This window comes from Schistocerca nitens, chromosome 4 (assembly GCF_023898315.1).
Source record: "Schistocerca nitens isolate TAMUIC-IGC-003100 chromosome 4, iqSchNite1.1, whole genome shotgun sequence".
NCBI lineage: Eukaryota > Metazoa > Arthropoda > Insecta > Orthoptera > Acrididae > Schistocerca > Schistocerca nitens.
This window is the reverse complement of record NC_064617.1, coordinates 719812715-719829425: the sequence shown is the minus strand read 5'-3', so window position 1 is coordinate 719829425 and position 16711 is coordinate 719812715. Positions and strand designations below refer to the sequence as shown.

The 16711-nt window shown below is 50.6% G+C and overlaps 34 non-coding genes across 34 annotated transcripts; all 34 read right to left on the bottom strand.

Annotated features, from left to right (window-relative positions):
- Positions 1–2: 2 nt before the first annotated feature.
- Positions 3–84, bottom strand: Trnas-aga (transfer RNA serine (anticodon AGA)). Its single transcript has one exon. It is a non-coding gene; the product is annotated as a tRNA-Ser (tRNA).
- Positions 85–821: 737 nt separating this feature from the next.
- On the bottom strand, positions 822–903 carry Trnas-cga (transfer RNA serine (anticodon CGA)). Its single transcript has one exon. It is a non-coding gene; the product is annotated as a tRNA-Ser (tRNA).
- Positions 904–1041: 138 nt separating this feature from the next.
- On the bottom strand, positions 1042–1114 carry Trnak-uuu (transfer RNA lysine (anticodon UUU)). The gene has a single exon. It is a non-coding gene; the product is annotated as a tRNA-Lys (tRNA).
- A 344-nt stretch (positions 1115–1458) lies between these two features.
- Trnas-aga (transfer RNA serine (anticodon AGA)) lies at positions 1459–1540 on the bottom strand. The gene has a single exon. It is a non-coding gene; the product is annotated as a tRNA-Ser (tRNA).
- Positions 1541–2277: 737 nt separating this feature from the next.
- On the bottom strand, positions 2278–2359 carry Trnas-cga (transfer RNA serine (anticodon CGA)). Its single transcript has one exon. It is a non-coding gene; the product is annotated as a tRNA-Ser (tRNA).
- Positions 2360–2497: 138 nt separating this feature from the next.
- On the bottom strand, positions 2498–2570 carry Trnak-uuu (transfer RNA lysine (anticodon UUU)). Its single transcript has one exon. It is a non-coding gene; the product is annotated as a tRNA-Lys (tRNA).
- Positions 2571–2914: 344 nt separating this feature from the next.
- Positions 2915–2996, bottom strand: Trnas-aga (transfer RNA serine (anticodon AGA)). The gene has a single exon. It is a non-coding gene; the product is annotated as a tRNA-Ser (tRNA).
- Positions 2997–3733: 737 nt separating this feature from the next.
- Positions 3734–3815, bottom strand: Trnas-cga (transfer RNA serine (anticodon CGA)). The gene has a single exon. It is a non-coding gene; the product is annotated as a tRNA-Ser (tRNA).
- A 138-nt stretch (positions 3816–3953) lies between these two features.
- On the bottom strand, positions 3954–4026 carry Trnak-uuu (transfer RNA lysine (anticodon UUU)). The gene has a single exon. It is a non-coding gene; the product is annotated as a tRNA-Lys (tRNA).
- A 344-nt stretch (positions 4027–4370) lies between these two features.
- Trnas-aga (transfer RNA serine (anticodon AGA)) lies at positions 4371–4452 on the bottom strand. Its single transcript has one exon. It is a non-coding gene; the product is annotated as a tRNA-Ser (tRNA).
- Positions 4453–5189: 737 nt separating this feature from the next.
- Positions 5190–5271, bottom strand: Trnas-cga (transfer RNA serine (anticodon CGA)). The gene has a single exon. It is a non-coding gene; the product is annotated as a tRNA-Ser (tRNA).
- Positions 5272–5409: 138 nt separating this feature from the next.
- On the bottom strand, positions 5410–5482 carry Trnak-uuu (transfer RNA lysine (anticodon UUU)). The gene has a single exon. It is a non-coding gene; the product is annotated as a tRNA-Lys (tRNA).
- A 344-nt stretch (positions 5483–5826) lies between these two features.
- On the bottom strand, positions 5827–5908 carry Trnas-aga (transfer RNA serine (anticodon AGA)). Its single transcript has one exon. It is a non-coding gene; the product is annotated as a tRNA-Ser (tRNA).
- A 737-nt stretch (positions 5909–6645) lies between these two features.
- On the bottom strand, positions 6646–6727 carry Trnas-cga (transfer RNA serine (anticodon CGA)). Its single transcript has one exon. It is a non-coding gene; the product is annotated as a tRNA-Ser (tRNA).
- A 138-nt stretch (positions 6728–6865) lies between these two features.
- Trnak-uuu (transfer RNA lysine (anticodon UUU)) lies at positions 6866–6938 on the bottom strand. The gene has a single exon. It is a non-coding gene; the product is annotated as a tRNA-Lys (tRNA).
- Positions 6939–7282: 344 nt separating this feature from the next.
- Positions 7283–7364, bottom strand: Trnas-aga (transfer RNA serine (anticodon AGA)). Its single transcript has one exon. It is a non-coding gene; the product is annotated as a tRNA-Ser (tRNA).
- Positions 7365–8089: 725 nt separating this feature from the next.
- Trnas-cga (transfer RNA serine (anticodon CGA)) lies at positions 8090–8171 on the bottom strand. Its single transcript has one exon. It is a non-coding gene; the product is annotated as a tRNA-Ser (tRNA).
- Positions 8172–8309: 138 nt separating this feature from the next.
- Trnak-uuu (transfer RNA lysine (anticodon UUU)) lies at positions 8310–8382 on the bottom strand. The gene has a single exon. It is a non-coding gene; the product is annotated as a tRNA-Lys (tRNA).
- Positions 8383–8726: 344 nt separating this feature from the next.
- On the bottom strand, positions 8727–8808 carry Trnas-aga (transfer RNA serine (anticodon AGA)). The gene has a single exon. It is a non-coding gene; the product is annotated as a tRNA-Ser (tRNA).
- A 737-nt stretch (positions 8809–9545) lies between these two features.
- On the bottom strand, positions 9546–9627 carry Trnas-cga (transfer RNA serine (anticodon CGA)). Its single transcript has one exon. It is a non-coding gene; the product is annotated as a tRNA-Ser (tRNA).
- Positions 9628–9765: 138 nt separating this feature from the next.
- Positions 9766–9838, bottom strand: Trnak-uuu (transfer RNA lysine (anticodon UUU)). Its single transcript has one exon. It is a non-coding gene; the product is annotated as a tRNA-Lys (tRNA).
- Positions 9839–10182: 344 nt separating this feature from the next.
- Trnas-aga (transfer RNA serine (anticodon AGA)) lies at positions 10183–10264 on the bottom strand. The gene has a single exon. It is a non-coding gene; the product is annotated as a tRNA-Ser (tRNA).
- A 725-nt stretch (positions 10265–10989) lies between these two features.
- Trnas-cga (transfer RNA serine (anticodon CGA)) lies at positions 10990–11071 on the bottom strand. The gene has a single exon. It is a non-coding gene; the product is annotated as a tRNA-Ser (tRNA).
- Positions 11072–11209: 138 nt separating this feature from the next.
- Positions 11210–11282, bottom strand: Trnak-uuu (transfer RNA lysine (anticodon UUU)). The gene has a single exon. It is a non-coding gene; the product is annotated as a tRNA-Lys (tRNA).
- Positions 11283–11626: 344 nt separating this feature from the next.
- Positions 11627–11708, bottom strand: Trnas-aga (transfer RNA serine (anticodon AGA)). The gene has a single exon. It is a non-coding gene; the product is annotated as a tRNA-Ser (tRNA).
- Positions 11709–12445: 737 nt separating this feature from the next.
- On the bottom strand, positions 12446–12527 carry Trnas-cga (transfer RNA serine (anticodon CGA)). Its single transcript has one exon. It is a non-coding gene; the product is annotated as a tRNA-Ser (tRNA).
- Positions 12528–12665: 138 nt separating this feature from the next.
- Trnak-uuu (transfer RNA lysine (anticodon UUU)) lies at positions 12666–12738 on the bottom strand. Its single transcript has one exon. It is a non-coding gene; the product is annotated as a tRNA-Lys (tRNA).
- Positions 12739–13082: 344 nt separating this feature from the next.
- Positions 13083–13164, bottom strand: Trnas-aga (transfer RNA serine (anticodon AGA)). The gene has a single exon. It is a non-coding gene; the product is annotated as a tRNA-Ser (tRNA).
- A 725-nt stretch (positions 13165–13889) lies between these two features.
- Positions 13890–13971, bottom strand: Trnas-cga (transfer RNA serine (anticodon CGA)). Its single transcript has one exon. It is a non-coding gene; the product is annotated as a tRNA-Ser (tRNA).
- A 138-nt stretch (positions 13972–14109) lies between these two features.
- On the bottom strand, positions 14110–14182 carry Trnak-uuu (transfer RNA lysine (anticodon UUU)). Its single transcript has one exon. It is a non-coding gene; the product is annotated as a tRNA-Lys (tRNA).
- A 344-nt stretch (positions 14183–14526) lies between these two features.
- Positions 14527–14608, bottom strand: Trnas-aga (transfer RNA serine (anticodon AGA)). The gene has a single exon. It is a non-coding gene; the product is annotated as a tRNA-Ser (tRNA).
- Positions 14609–15345: 737 nt separating this feature from the next.
- Positions 15346–15427, bottom strand: Trnas-cga (transfer RNA serine (anticodon CGA)). Its single transcript has one exon. It is a non-coding gene; the product is annotated as a tRNA-Ser (tRNA).
- Positions 15428–15565: 138 nt separating this feature from the next.
- Trnak-uuu (transfer RNA lysine (anticodon UUU)) lies at positions 15566–15638 on the bottom strand. The gene has a single exon. It is a non-coding gene; the product is annotated as a tRNA-Lys (tRNA).
- Positions 15639–15982: 344 nt separating this feature from the next.
- Trnas-aga (transfer RNA serine (anticodon AGA)) lies at positions 15983–16064 on the bottom strand. Its single transcript has one exon. It is a non-coding gene; the product is annotated as a tRNA-Ser (tRNA).
- Positions 16065–16711: the final 647 nt, after the last annotated feature.

The following is a 16711-nucleotide window of genomic DNA, read 5'->3' as shown; positions in this document are numbered from 1 at the left end:
GACGCAGTCGGTAGTACCCGAACCTACGCTCCCAGAGGGAATCTGATTTCTAGTCAGACGCCTTAACCACTCGGCCACGACTGCCGGTCGCAGAAGCGTCTCTCGGCAAGTGCAACTTTTCAAGCAATCTGACGTAAGAACACGACATGGCCTCACTCGTTTCTGTAGTGCTTCCGTTGCCAGCACATTAGCCGTTACGACAGTGTATCAATTTTGGCCTGGACGGGGGTTTGAACCCGGGACCCTTTGGTTGAAAGTCTAGCGCTCTACCGGCTGAGCTACCCGGTCCCTCGGCCGAGCATTGTGGTACATGCTGAATGGTGTTTGAGTGATTCGCGTGTCGTAATTACTGGCTTACGGCTCCAATGGCGACTTCACCGACTTCCCACTGACGCACCGCTGACGCTACTTTTCTGTCGTCTTAAACGATGGACATACTTGCAAGCAGCTGCGAGATCTTAAGAAAGGAAAACGCTGCACCACTGCTTTTGCCACACTCGAATGAATTTAATTGCGATTCTTAAAAAGAAATGAATGCTCGCTCTGTCCAACACTTTGAAGCACATCTGCGTAGTCACGAACACGGCGACGGCGCGACAAAATGACGGGGGCGCGTTCGTGGGCCTGCGACTGATTTCTGCAAGTACTAGCGTCCGTGCGAGGTGAACCGAGAGCCGCAACAGACAGCGGCCGTCGCGAAACAGTATTCTGAAACATAAATTTCCGTCTTGTTGAGAATGGTGTCACTGGTTTGGATCCGCTTTCACCCACGCATGTCACATGTGTGCGAAAATTTCTGCTCGTTTTTACGCAAAATCACACGCAGCCGGTAGGATTCGAACCTACGCTCCCAGAGGGAATCTGATTTCGAGTCAGACGCCTTAACCACTCGGCCACGACTGCCAGTAGCGGAAGATCCTCCCGACACATGCAACTGCTACTGTTTAAAGCACTGCAGTGCCAGGAAACGGCGTAGCAGCATTCTTTTCCGTAGTGCTTACACCGCTACGAGACGTGCGGCTACCAAGGTATTAAAATTTCCGCCCGAACAGGGACTTGAACCCTGGACCCTTAGGTTAAAAGCCTAATGCTCTACCGACTGAGCTATCCGGGCTCACGTTACCTGAACACCCCTCCCTTTAGGCATATTGACACATTGCCTCATGTCCTTTACTGTTGGGTGGTCGTTGCGTGGAGCTGTTACTATTAAAACGTCGTCTGACTGCTGTCTATAAACTCATTACGCTAGGGTCGTAACAGACTATCGAAGAAAGCTGACACACGATGTAAAGTGAAATTGCAGCAGTTTGTACGTCTCAGCAGAGGAGCTACGTGTTTTGTCGACACTCACTGGACAATTGTAAAATTCACAAGCGTCTCGAATGCAGTGTTTCCCACGTATTCGCTCATTTCACGGTTCCGTTGGAGATGTTCTTCACCTCTTGACACAAAAAAGGACGCAGTCGGTAGTACCCGAACCTACGCTCCCAGAGGGAATCTGATTTCTAGTCAGACGCCTTAACCACTCGGCCACGACTGCCGGTCGCAGAAGCGTCTCTCGGCAAGTGCAACTTTTCAAGCAATCTGACGTAAGAACACGACATGGCCTCACTCGTTTCTGTAGTGCTTCCGTTGCCAGCACATTAGCCGTTACGACAGTGTATCAATTTTGGCCTGGACGGGGGTTTGAACCCGGGACCCTTTGGTTGAAAGTCTAGCGCTCTACCGACTGAGCTACCCGGTCCCTCGGCCGAGCATTGTGGTACATGCTGAATGGTGTTTGAGTGATTCGCGTGTCGTAATTACTGGCTTACGGCTCCAATGGCGACTTCACCGACTTCCCACTGACGCACCGCTGACGCTACTTTTCTGTCGTCTTAAACGATGGACATACTTGCAAGCAGCTGCGAGATCTTAAGAAAGGAAAACGCTGCACCACTGCTTTTGCCACACTCGAATGAATTTAATTGCGATTCTTAAAAAGAAATGAATGCTCGCTCTGTCCAACACTTTGAAGCACATCTGCGTAGTCACGAACACGGCGACGGCGCGACAAAATGACGGGGGCGCGTTCGTGGGCCTGCGACTGATTTCTGCAAGTACTAGCGTCCGTGCGAGGTGAACCGAGAGCCGCAACAGACAGCGGCCGTCGCGAAACAGTATTCTGAAACATAAATTTCCGTCTTGTTGAGAATGGTGTCACTGGTTTGGATCCGCTTTCACCCACGCATGTCACATGTGTGCGAAAATTTCTGCTCGTTTTTACGCAAAATCACACGCAGCCGGTAGGATTCGAACCTACGCTCCCAGAGGGAATCTGATTTCGAGTCAGACGCCTTAACCACTCGGCCACGACTGCCAGTAGCGGAAGATCCTCCCGACACATGCAACTGCTACTGTTTAAAGCACTGCAGTGCCAGGAAACGGCGTAGCAGCATTCTTTTCCGTAGTGCTTACACCGCTACGAGACGTGCGGCTACCAAGGTATTAAAATTTCCGCCCGAACAGGGACTTGAACCCTGGACCCTTAGGTTAAAAGCCTAATGCTCTACCGACTGAGCTATCCGGGCTCACGTTACCTGAACACCCCTCCCTTTAGGCATATTGACACATTGCCTCATGTCCTTTACTGTTGGGTGGTCGTTGCGTGGAGCTGTTACTATTAAAACGTCGTCTGACTGCTGTCTATAAACTCATTACGCTAGGGTCGTAACAGACTATCGAAGAAAGCTGACACACGATGTAAAGTGAAATTGCAGCAGTTTGTACGTCTCAGCAGAGGAGCTACGTGTTTTGTCGACACTCACTGGACAATTGTAAAATTCACAAGCGTCTCGAATGCAGTGTTTCCCACGTATTCGCTCATTTCACGGTTCCGTTGGAGATGTTCTTCACCTCTTGACACAAAAAAGGACGCAGTCGGTAGGACTCGAACCTACGCTCCCAGAGGGAATCTGATTTCTAGTCAGACGCCTTAACCACTCGGCCACGACTGCCGGTCGCAGAAGCGTCTCTCGGCAAGTGCAACTTTTCAAGCAATCTGACGTAAGAACACGACATGGCCTCACTCGTTTCTGTAGTGCTTCCGTTGCCAGCACATTAGCCGTTACGACAGTGTATCAATTTTGGCCTGGACGGGGGTTTGAACCCGGGACCCTTTGGTTGAAAGTCTAGCGCTCTACCGACTGAGCTACCCGGTCCCTCGGCCGAGCATTGTGGTACATGCTGAATGGTGTTTGAGTGATTCGCGTGTCGTAATTACTGGCTTACGGCTCCAATGGCGACTTCACCGACTTCCCACTGACGCACCGCTGACGCTACTTTTCTGTCGTCTTAAACGATGGACATACTTGCAAGCAGCTGCGAGATCTTAAGAAAGGAAAACGCTGCACCACTGCTTTTGCCACACTCGAATGAATTTAATTGCGATTCTTAAAAAGAAATGAATGCTCGCTCTGTCCAACACTTTGAAGCACATCTGCGTAGTCACGAACACGGCGACGGCGCGACAAAATGACGGGGGCGCGTTCGTGGGCCTGCGACTGATTTCTGCAAGTACTAGCGTCCGTGCGAGGTGAACCGAGAGCCGCAACAGACAGCGGCCGTCGCGAAACAGTATTCTGAAACATAAATTTCCGTCTTGTTGAGAATGGTGTCACTGGTTTGGATCCGCTTTCACCCACGCATGTCACATGTGTGCGAAAATTTCTGCTCGTTTTTACGCAAAATCACACGCAGCCGGTAGGATTCGAACCTACGCTCCCAGAGGGAATCTGATTTCGAGTCAGACGCCTTAACCACTCGGCCACGACTGCCAGTAGCGGAAGATCCTCCCGACACATGCAACTGCTACTGTTTAAAGCACTGCAGTGCCAGGAAACGGCGTAGCAGCATTCTTTTCCGTAGTGCTTACACCGCTACGAGACGTGCGGCTACCAAGGTATTAAAATTTCCGCCCGAACAGGGACTTGAACCCTGGACCCTTAGGTTAAAAGCCTAATGCTCTACCGACTGAGCTATCCGGGCTCACGTTACCTGAACACCCCTCCCTTTAGGCATATTGACACATTGCCTCATGTCCTTTACTGTTGGGTGGTCGTTGCGTGGAGCTGTTACTATTAAAACGTCGTCTGACTGCTGTCTATAAACTCATTACGCTAGGGTCGTAACAGACTATCGAAGAAAGCTGACACACGATGTAAAGTGAAATTGCAGCAGTTTGTACGTCTCAGCAGAGGAGCTACGTGTTTTGTCGACACTCACTGGACAATTGTAAAATTCACAAGCGTCTCGAATGCAGTGTTTCCCACGTATTCGCTCATTTCACGGTTCCGTTGGAGATGTTCTTCACCTCTTGACACAAAAAAGGACGCAGTCGGTAGGACCCGAACCTACGCTCCCAGAGGGAAGCTGATTTCTAGTCAGACGCCTTAACCACTCGGCCACGACTGCCGGTCGCAGAAGCGTCTCTCGGCAAGTGCAACTTTTCAAGCAATCTGACGTAAGAACACGACATGGCCTCACTCGTTTCTGTAGTGCTTCCGTTGCCAGCACATTAGCCGTTACGACAGTGTATCAATTTTGGCCTGGACGGGGGTTTGAACCCGGGACCCTTTGGTTGAAAGTCTAGCGCTCTACCGGCTGAGCTACCCGGTCCCTCGGCCGAGCATTGTGGTACATGCTGAATGGTGTTTGAGTGATTCGCGTGTCGTAATTACTGGCTTACGGCTCCAATGGCGACTTCACCGACTTCCCACTGACGCACCGCTGACGCTACTTTTCTGTCGTCTTAAACGATGGACATACTTGCAAGCAGCTGCGAGATCTTAAGAAAGGAAAACGCTGCACCACTGCTTTTGCCACACTCGAATGAATTTAATTGCGATTCTTAAAAAGAAATGAATGCTCGCTCTGTCCAACACTTTGAAGCACATCTGCGTAGTCACGAACACGGCGACGGCGCGACAAAATGACGGGGGCGCGTTCGTGGGCCTGCGACTGATTTCTGCAAGTACTAGCGTCCGTGCGAGGTGAACCGAGAGCCGCAACAGACAGCGGCCGTCGCGAAACAGTATTCTGAAACATAAATTTCCGTCTTGTTGAGAATGGTGTCACTGGTTTGGATCCGCTTTCACCCACGCATGTCACATGTGTGCGAAAATTTCTGCTCGTTTTTACGCAAAATCACACGCAGCCGGTAGGATTCGAACCTACGCTCCCAGAGGGAATCTGATTTCGAGTCAGACGCCTTAACCACTCGGCCACGACTGCCAGTAGCGGAAGATCCTCCCGACACATGCAACTGCTACTGTTTAAAGCACTGCAGTGCCAGGAAACGGCGTAGCAGCATTCTTTTCCGTAGTGCTTACACCGCTACGAGACGTGCGGCTACCAAGGTATTAAAATTTCCGCCCGAACAGGGACTTGAACCCTGGACCCTTAGGTTAAAAGCCTAATGCTCTACCGACTGAGCTATCCGGGCTCACGTTACCTGAACACCCCTCCCTTTAGGCATATTGACACATTGCCTCATGTCCTTTACTGTTGGGTGGTCGTTGCGTGGAGCTGTTACTATTAAAACGTCGTCTGACTGCTGTCTATAAACTCATTACGCTAGGGTCGTAACAGACTATCGAAAAAAGCTGACACACGATGTAAAGTGAAATTGCAGCAGTTTGTACGTCTCAGCAGAGGAGCTACGTGTTTTGTCGACACTCACTGGACAATTGTAAAATTCACAAGCGTCTCGAATGCAGTGTTTCCCACGTATTCGCTCATTTCACGGTTCCGTTGGAGATGTTCTTCACCTCTTGACACAAAAAAGGACGCAGTCGGTAGGACCCGAACCTACGCTCCCAGAGGGAATCTGATTTCTAGTCAGACGCCTTAACCACTCGGCCACGACTGCCGGTCGCAGAAGCGTCTCTCGGCAAGTGCAACTTTTCAAGCAATCTGACGTAAGAACACGACATGGCCTCACTCGTTTCTGTAGTGCTTCCGTTGCCAGCACATTAGCCGTTACGACAGTGTATCAATTTTGGCCTGGACGGGGGTTTGAACCCGGGACCCTTTGGTTGAAAGTCTAGCGCTCTACCGGCTGAGCTACCCGGTCCCTCGGCCGAGCATTGTGGTACATGCTGAATGGTGTTTGAGTGATTCGCGTGTCGTAATTACTGGCTTACGGCTCCAATGGCGACTTCACCGACTTCCCACTGACGCACCGCTGACGCTACTTTTCTGTCGTCTTAAACGATGGACATACTTGCAAGCAGCTGCGAGATCTTAAGAAAGGAAAACGCTGCACCACTGCTTTTGCCACACTCGAATGAATTTAATTGCGATTCTTAAAAAGAAATGAATGCTCGCTCTGTCCAACACTTTGAAGCACATCTGCGTAGTCACGAACACGGCGACGGCGCGACAAAATGACGGGGGCGCGTTCGTGGCCCTGCGACTGATTTCTGCAAGTACTAGCGTCCGTGCGAGGTGAACCGAGAGCCGCAACAGACAGCGGCCGTCGCGAAACAGTATTCTGAAACATAAATTTCCGTCTTGTTGAGAATGGTGTCACTGGTTTGGATCCGCTTTCACCCACGCATGTCACATGTGTGCGAAAATTTCTGCTCGTTTTTACGCAAAATCACACGCAGCCGGTAGGATTCGAACCTACGCTCCCAGAGGGAATCTGATTTCGAGTCAGACGCCTTAACCACTCGGCCACGACTGCCAGTAGCGGAAGATCCTCCCGACACATGCAACTGCTACTGTTTAAAGCACTGCAGTGCCAGGAAACGGCGTAGCAGCATTCTTTTCCGTAGTGCTTACACCGCTACGAGACGTGCGGCTACCAAGGTATTAAAATTTCCGCCCGAACAGGGACTTGAACCCTGGACCCTTAGGTTAAAAGCCTAATGCTCTACCGACTGAGCTATCCGGGCTCACGTTACCTGATCACCCCTCCCTTTAGGCATACTGACACATTGCCTCATGTCCTTTACTGTTGGGTAGTCGTTGCGTGGAGCTGTTACTATTAAAACGTCGTCTGACTGCTGTCTATAAACTCATTACGCTAGGGTCGTAACAGACTATCGAAGAAAGCTGACACACGATGTAAAGTGAAATTGCAGCAGTTTGTACGTCTCAGCAGAGGAGCTACGTGTTTTGTCGACACTCACTGGACAATTGTAAAATTCACAAGCGTCTCGAATGCAGTGTTTCCCACGTATTCGCTCATTTCACGGTTCCGTTGGAGATGTTCTTCACCTCTTGACACAAAAAAGGACGCAGTCGGTAGGACTCGAACCTACGCCCCCAGAGGGAATCTGATTTCTAGTCAGACGCCTTAACCACTCGGCCACGACTGCCGGTCGCAGAAGCGTCTCTCGGCAAGTGCAACTTTTCAAGCAATCTGACGTAAGAACACGACATGGCCTCACTCGTTTCTGTAGTGCTTCCGTTGCCAGCACATTAGCCGTTACGACAGTGTATCAATTTTGGCCTGGACGGGGGTTTGAACCCGGGACCCTTTGGTTGAAAGTCTAGCGCTCTACCGGCTGAGCTACCCGGTCCCTCGGCCGAGCATTGTGGTACATGCTGCATGGTGTTTGAGTGATTCGCGTGTCGTAATTACTGGCTTATGGCTCCAATGGCGACTTCACCGACTTCCCGCTGACGCTACTTTTCTGTCGTCTTAAACGATGGACATACTTGCAAGCAGCTGCGAGATCTTAAGAAAGGAAAACGCTGCACCACTGCTTTTGCCACACTCGAATGAATTGAATTGCGATTCTTAACAAGAAATGAATGCTCGCTCTGTCCAACACTTTGAAGCACATCTGCGTACTCACGAACACGGCGACGGCGCGACAAAATGACGGGGGCGCGTTCGTGGGCCTGCGACTGATTTCTGCAGTACTAGCGTCCGTGCGAGGTAAACCGAGAGCCGCAACAGACAGCGGCCGTCGCGAAACAGTATTCTGAAACATAAATTTCCGTCTTGTTGAGAATGGTGTCACTGGTTTGGATCCGCTTTCACCCACGCATGTCACATGTGTGCGAAAATTTCTGCTCGTTTTTACGCAAAATCACACGCAGCCGGTAGGATTCGAACCTACGCTCCCAGAGGGAATCTGATTTCGAGTCAGACGCCTTAACCACTCGGCCACGACTGCCAGTAGCGGAAGATCCTCCCGACACATGCAACTGCTACTGTTTAAAGCACTGCAGTGCCAGGAAACGGCGTAGCAGCATTCTTTTCCGTAGTGCTTACACCGCTACGAGACGTGCGGCTACCAAGGTATTAAAATTTCCGCCCGAACAGGGACTTGAACCCTGGACCCTTAGGTTAAAAGCCTAATGTTCTACCTACTGAGCTATCCGGGCTCACGTTACCTGAACACCCCTCCCTTTAGGCATACTGACACATTGCCTCATGTCCTTTACTGTTGGGTAGTCGTTGCGTGGAGCTGTTACTATTAAAACGTCGTCTGACTGCTGTCTATAAACTCATTACGCTAGGGTCGTAACAGACTATCGAAGAAAGCTGACACACGATGTAAAGTGAAATTGCAGCAGTTTGTACGTCTCAGCAGAGGAGCTACGTGTTTTGTCGACACTCACTGGACAATTGTAAAATTCACAAGCGTCTCGAATGCAGTGTTTCCCACGTATTCGCTCATTTCACGGTTCCGTTGGAGATGTTCTTCACCTCTTGACACAAAAAAGGACGCAGTCGGTAGGACTCGAACCTACGCTCCCAGAGGGAATCTGATTTCTAGTCAGACGCCTTAACCACTCGGCCACGACTGCCGGTCGCAGAAGCGTCTCTCGGCAAGTGCAACTTTTCAAGCAATCTGACGTAAGAACACGACATGGCCTCACTCGTTTCTGTAGTGCTTCCGTTGCCAGCACATTAGCCGTTACGACAGTGTATCAATTTTGGCCTGGACGGGGGTTTGAACCCGGGACCCTTTGGTTGAAAGTCTAGCGCTCTACCGGCTGAGCTACCCGGTCCCTCGGCCGAGCATTGTGGTACATGCTGAATGGTGTTTGAGTGATTCGCGTGTCGTAATTACTGGCTTACGGCTCCAATGGCGACTTCACCGACTTCCCACTGACGCACCGCTGACGCTACTTTTCTGTCGTCTTAAACGATGGACATACTTGCAAGCAGCTGCGAGATCTTAAGAAAGGAAAACGCTGCACCACTGCTTTTGCCACACTCGAATGAATTTAATTGCGATTCTTAAAAAGAAATGAATGCTCGCTCTGTCCAACACTTTGAAGCACATCTGCGTAGTCACGAACACGGCGACGGCGCGACAAAATGACGGGGGCGCGTTCGTGGGCCTGCGACTGATTTCTGCAAGTACTAGCGCCCGTGCGAGGTGAACCGAGAGCCGCAACAGACAGCGGCCGTCGCGAAACAGTATTCTGAAACATAAATTTCCGTCTTGTTGAGAATGGTGTCACTGGTTTGGATCCGCTTTCACCCACGCATGTCACATGTGTGCGAAAATTTCTGCTCGTTTTTACGCAAAATCACACGCAGCCGGTAGGATTCGAACCTACGCTCCCAGAGGGAATCTGATTTCGAGTCAGACGCCTTAACCACTCGGCCACGACTGCCAGTAGCGGAAGATCCTCCCGACACATGCAACTGCTACTGTTTAAAGCACTGCAGTGCCAGGAAACGGCGTAGCAGCATTCTTTTCCGTAGTGCTTACACCGCTACGAGACGTGCGGCTACCAAGGTATTAAAATTTCCGCCCGAACAGGGACTTGAACCCTGGACCCTTAGGTTAAAAGCCTAATGCTCTACCGACTGAGCTATCCGGGCTCACGTTACCTGAACACCCCTCCCTTTAGGCATACTGACACATTGCCTCATGTCCTTTACTGTTGGGTAGTCGTTGCGTGGAGCTGTTACTATTAAAACGTCGTCTGACTGCTGTCTATAAACTCATTACGCTAGGGTCGTAACAGACTATCGAAGAAAGCTGACACACGATGTAAAGTGAAATTGCAGCAGTTTGTACGTCTCAGCAGAGGAGCTACGTGTTTTGTCGACACTCACTGGACAATTGTAAAATTCACAAGCGTCTCGAATGCAGTGTTTCCCACGTATTCGCTCATTTCACGGTTCCGTTGGAGATGTTCTTCACCTCTTGACACAAAAAAGGACGCAGTCGGTAGGACTCGAACCTACGCTCCCAGAGGGAATCTGATTTCTAGTCAGACGCCTTAACCACTCGGCCACGACTGCCGGTCGCAGAAGCGTCTCTCGGCAAGTGCAACTTTTCAAGCAATCTGACGTAAGAACACGACATGGCCTCACTCGTTTCTGTAGTGCTTCCGTTGCCAGCACATTAGCCGTTACGACAGTGTATCAATTTTGGCCTGGACGGGGGTTTGAACCCGGGACCCTTTGGTTGAAAGTCTAGCGCTCTACCGGCTGAGCTACCCGGTCCCTCGGCCGAGCATTGTGGTACATGCTGCATGGTGTTTGAGTGATTCGCGTGTCGTAATTACTGGCTTATGGCTCCAATGGCGACTTCACCGACTTCCCGCTGACGCTACTTTTCTGTCGTCTTAAACGATGGACATACTTGCAAGCAGCTGCGAGATCTTAAGAAAGGAAAACGCTGCACCACAGCTTTTGCCACACTCGAATGAATTGAATTGCGATTCTTAACAAGAAATGAATGCTCGCTCTGTCCAACACTTTGAAGCACATCTGCGTACTCACGAACACGGCGACGGCGCGACAAAATGACGGGGGCGCGTTCGTGGGCCTGCGACTGATTTCTGCAGTACTAGCGTCCGTGCGAGGTAAACCGAGAGCCGCAACAGACAGCGGCCGTCGCGAAACAGTATTCTGAAACATAAATTTCCGTCTTGTTGAGAATGGTGTCACTGGTTTGGATCCGCTTTCACCCACGCATGTCACATGTGTGCGAAAATTTCTGCTCGTTTTTACGCAAAATCACACGCAGCCGGTAGGATTCGAACCTACGCTCCCAGAGGGAATCTGATTTCGAGTCAGACGCCTTAACCACTCGGCCACGACTGCCAGTAGCGGAAGATCCTCCCGACACATGCAACTGCTACTGTTTAAAGCACTGCAGTGCCAGGAAACGGCGTAGCAGCATTCTTTTCCGTAGTGCTTACACCGCTACGAGACGTGCGGCTACCAAGGTATTAAAATTTCCGCCCGAACAGGGACTTGAACCCTGGACCCTTAGGTTAAAAGCCTAATGCTCTACCGACTGAGCTATCCGGGCTCACGTTACCTGAACACCCCTCCCTTTAGGCATACTGACACATTGCCTCATGTCCTTTACTGTTGGGTAGTCGTTGCGTGGAGCTGTTACTATTAAAACGTCGTCTGACTGCTGTCTATAAACTCATTACGCTAGGGTCGTAACAGACTATCGAAGAAAGCTGACACACGATGTAAAGTGAAATTGCAGCAGTTTGTACGTCTCAGCAGAGGAGCTACGTGTTTTGTCGACACTCACTGGACAATTGTAAAATTCACAAGCGTCTCGAATGCAGTGTTTCCCACGTATTCGCTCATTTCACGGTTCCGTTGGAGATGTTCTTCACCTCTTGACACAAAAAAGGACGCAGTCGGTAGGACTCGAACCTACGCTCCCAGAGGGAATCTGATTTCTAGTCAGACGCCTTAACCACTCGGCCACGACTGCCGGTCGCAGAAGCGTCTCTCGGCAAGTGCAACTTTTCAAGCAATCTGACGTAAGAACACGACATGGCCTCACTCGTTTCTGTAGTGCTTCCGTTGCCAGCACATTAGCCGTTACGACAGTGTATCAATTTTGGCCTGGACGGGGGTTTGAACCCGGGACCCTTTGGTTGAAAGTCTAGCGCTCTACCGGCTGAGCTACCCGGTCCCTCGGCCGAGCATTGTGGTACATGCTGAATGGTGTTTGAGTGATTCGCGTGTCGTAATTACTGGCTTACGGCTCCAATGGCGACTTCACCGACTTCCCACTGACGCACCGCTGACGCTACTTTTCTGTCGTCTTAAACGATGGACATACTTGCAAGCAGCTGCGAGATCTTAAGAAAGGAAAACGCTGCACCACTGCTTTTGCCACACTCGAATGAATTTAATTGCGATTCTTAAAAAGAAATGAATGCTCGCTCTGTCCAACACTTTGAAGCACATCTGCGTAGTCACGAACACGGCGACGGCGCGACAAAATGACGGGGGCGCGTTCGTGGGCCTGCGACTGATTTCTGCAAGTACTAGCGCCCGTGCGAGGTGAACCGAGAGCCGCAACAGACAGCGGCCGTCGCGAAACAGTATTCTGAAACATAAATTTCCGTCTTGTTGAGAATGGTGTCACTGGTTTGGATCCGCTTTCACCCACGCATGTCACATGTGTGCGAAAATTTCTGCTCGTTTTTACGCAAAATCACACGCAGCCGGTAGGATTCGAACCTACGCTCCCAGAGGGAATCTGATTTCGAGTCAGACGCCTTAACCACTCGGCCACGACTGCCAGTAGCGGAAGATCCTCCCGACACATGCAACTGCTACTGTTTAAAGCACTGCAGTGCCAGGAAACGGCGTAGCAGCATTCTTTTCCGTAGTGCTTACACCGCTACGAGACGTGCGGCTACCAAGGTATTAAAATTTCCGCCCGAACAGGGACTTGAACCCTGGACCCTTAGGTTAAAAGCCTAATGCTCTACCGACTGAGCTATCCGGGCTCACGTTACCTGAACACCCCTCCCTTTAGGCATACTGACACATTGCCTCATGTCCTTTACTGTTGGGTAGTCGTTGCGTGGAGCTGTTACTATTAAAACGTCGTCTGACTGCTGTCTATAAACTCATTACGCTAGGGTCGTAACAGACTATCGAAGAAAGCTGACACACGATGTAAAGTGAAATTGCAGCAGTTTGTACGTCTCAGCAGAGGAGCTACGTGTTTTGTCGACACTCACTGGACAATTGTAAAATTCACAAGCGTCTCGAATGCAGTGTTTCCCACGTATTCGCTCATTTCACGGTTCCGTTGGAGATGTTCTTCACCTCTTGACACAAAAAAGGACGCAGTCGGTAGGACTCGAACCTACGCTCCCAGAGGGAATCTGATTTCTAGTCAGACGCCTTAACCACTCGGCCACGACTGCCGGTCGCAGAAGCGTCTCTCGGCAAGTGCAACTTTTCAAGCAATCTGACGTAAGAACACGACATGGCCTCACTCGTTTCTGTAGTGCTTCCGTTGCCAGCACATTAGCCGTTACGACAGTGTATCAATTTTGGCCTGGACGGGGGTTTGAACCCGGGACCCTTTGGTTGAAAGTCTAGCGCTCTACCGGCTGAGCTACCCGGTCCCTCGGCCGAGCATTGTGGTACATGCTGCATGGTGTTTGAGTGATTCGCGTGTCGTAATTACTGGCTTATGGCTCCAATGGCGACTTCACCGACTTCCCGCTGACGCTACTTTTCTGTCGTCTTAAACGATGGACATACTTGCAAGCAGCTGCGAGATCTTAAGAAAGGAAAACGCTGCACCACAGCTTTTGCCACACTCGAATGAATTGAATTGCGATTCTTAACAAGAAATGAATGCTCGCTCTGTCCAACACTTTGAAGCACATCTGCGTACTCACGAACACGGCGACGGCGCGACAAAATGACGGGGGCGCGTTCGTGGGCCTGCGACTGATTTCTGCAGTACTAGCGTCCGTGCGAGGTAAACCGAGAGCCGCAACAGACAGCGGCCGTCGCGAAACAGTATTCTGAAACATAAATTTCCGTCTTGTTGAGAATGGTGTCACTGGTTTGGATCCGCTTTCACCCACGCATGTCACATGTGTGCGAAAATTTCTGCTCGTTTTTACGCAAAATCACACGCAGCCGGTAGGATTCGAACCTACGCTCCCAGAGGGAATCTGATTTCGAGTCAGACGCCTTAACCACTCGGCCACGACTGCCAGTAGCGGAAGATCCTCCCGACACATGCAACTGCTACTGTTTAAAGCACTGCAGTGCCAGGAAACGGCGTAGCAGCATTCTTTTCCGTAGTGCTTACACCGCTACGAGACGTGCGGCTACCAAGGTATTAAAATTTCCGCCCGAACAGGGACTTGAACCCTGGACCCTTAGGTTAAAAGCCTAATGCTCTACCGACTGAGCTATCCGGGCTCACGTTACCTGAACACCCCTCCCTTTAGGCATACTGACACATTGCCTCATGTCCTTTACTGTTGGGTAGTCGTTGCGTGGAGCTGTTACTATTAAAACGTCGTCTGACTGCTGTCTATAAACTCATTACGCTAGGGTCGTAACAGACTATCGAAGAAAGCTGACACACGATGTAAAGTGAAATTGCAGCAGTTTGTACGTCTCAGCAGAGGAGCTACGTGTTTTGTCGACACTCACTGGACAATTGTAAAATTCACAAGCGTCTCGAATGCAGTGTTTCCCACGTATTCGCTCATTTCACGGTTCCGTTGGAGATGTTCTTCACCTCTTGACACAAAAAAGGACGCAGTCGGTAGGACTCGAACCTACGCTCCCAGAGGGAATCTGATTTCTAGTCAGACGCCTTAACCACTCGGCCACGACTGCCGGTCGCAGAAGCGTCTCTCGGCAAGTGCAACTTTTCAAGCAATCTGACGTAAGAACACGACATGGCCTCACTCGTTTCTGTAGTGCTTCCGTTGCCAGCACATTAGCCGTTACGACAGTGTATCAATTTTGGCCTGGACGGGGGTTTGAACCCGGGACCCTTTGGTTGAAAGTCTAGCGCTCTACCGGCTGAGCTACCCGGTCCCTCGGCCGAGCATTGTGGTACATGCTGAATGGTGTTTGAGTGATTCGCGTGTCGTAATTACTGGCTTACGGCTCCAATGGCGACTTCACCGACTTCCCACTGACGCACCGCTGACGCTACTTTTCTGTCGTCTTAAACGATGGACATACTTGCAAGCAGCTGCGAGATCTTAAGAAAGGAAAACGCTGCACCACTGCTTTTGCCACACTCGAATGAATTTAATTGCGATTCTTAAAAAGAAATGAATGCTCGCTCAGTCCAACACTTTGAAGCACATCTGCGTAGTCACGAACACGGCGACGGCGCGACAAAATGACGGGGGCGCGTTCGTGGGCCTGCGACTGATTTCTGCAAGTACTAGCGCCCGTGCGAGGTGAACCGAGAGCCGCAACAGACAGCGGCCGTCGCGAAACAGTATTCTGAAACATAAATTTCCGTCTTGTTGAGAATGGTGTCACTGGTTTGGATCCGCTTTCACCCACGCATGTCACATGTGTGCGAAAATTTCTGCTCGTTTTTACGCAAAATCACACGCAGCCGGTAGGATTCGAACCTACGCTCCCAGAGGGAATCTGATTTCGAGTCAGACGCCTTAACCACTCGGCCACGACTGCCAGTAGCGGAAGATCCTCCCGACACATGCAACTGCTACTGTTTAAAGCACTGCAGTGCCAGGAAACGGCGTAGCAGCATTCTTTTCCGTAGTGCTTACACCGCTACGAGACGTGCGGCTACCAAGGTATTAAAATTTCCGCCCGAACAGGGACTTGAACCCTGGACCCTTAGGTTAAAAGCCTAATGCTCTACCGACTGAGCTATCCGGGCTCACGTTACCTGAACACCCCTCCCTTTAGGCATACTGACACATTGCCTCATGTCCTTTACTGTTGGGTAGTCGTTGCGTGGAGCTGTTACTATTAAAACGTCGTCTGACTGCTGTCTATAAACTCATTACGCTAGGGTCGTAACAGACTATCGAAGAAAGCTGACACACGATGTAAAGTGAAATTGCAGCAGTTTGTACGTCTCAGCAGAGGAGCTACGTGTTTTGTCGACACTCACTGGACAATTGTAAAATTCACAAGCGTCTCGAATGCAGTGTTTCCCACGTATTCGCTCATTTCACGGTTCCGTTGGAGATGTTCTTCACCTCTTGACACAAAAAAGGACGCAGTCGGTAGGACTCGAACCTACGCTCCCAGAGGGAATCTGATTTCTAGTCAGACGCCTTAACCACTCGGCCACGACTGCCGGTCGCAGAAGTGTCTCTCGGCAAGTGCAACTTTTCAAGCAATCTGACGTAAGAACACGACATGGCCTCACTCGTTTCTGTAGTGCTTCCGTTGCCAGCACATTAGCCGTTACGACAGTGTATCAATTTTGGCCTGGACGGGGGTTTGAACCCGGGACCCTTTGGTTGAAAGTCTAGCGCTCTACCGGCTGAGCTACCCGGTCCCTCGGCCGAGCATTGTGGTACATGCTGCATGGTGTTTGAGTGATTCGCGTGTCGTAATTACTGGCTTATGGCTCCAATGGCGACTTCACCGACTTCCCGCTGACGCTACTTTTCTGTCGTCTTAAACGATGGACATACTTGCAAGCAGCTGCGAGATCTTAAGAAAGGAAAACGCTGCACCACTGCTTTTGCCACACTCGAATGAATTGAATTGCGATTCTTAACAAGAAATGAATGCTCGCTCTGTCCAACACTTTGAAGCACATCTGCGTACTCACGAACACGGCGACGGCGCGACAAAATGACGGGGGCGCGTTCGTGGGCCTGCGACTGATTTCTGCAGTACTAGCGTCCGTGCGAGGTAAACCGAGAGCCGCAACAGACAGCGGCCGTCGCGAAACAGTATTCTGAAACATAAATTTCCGTCTTGTTGAGAATGGTG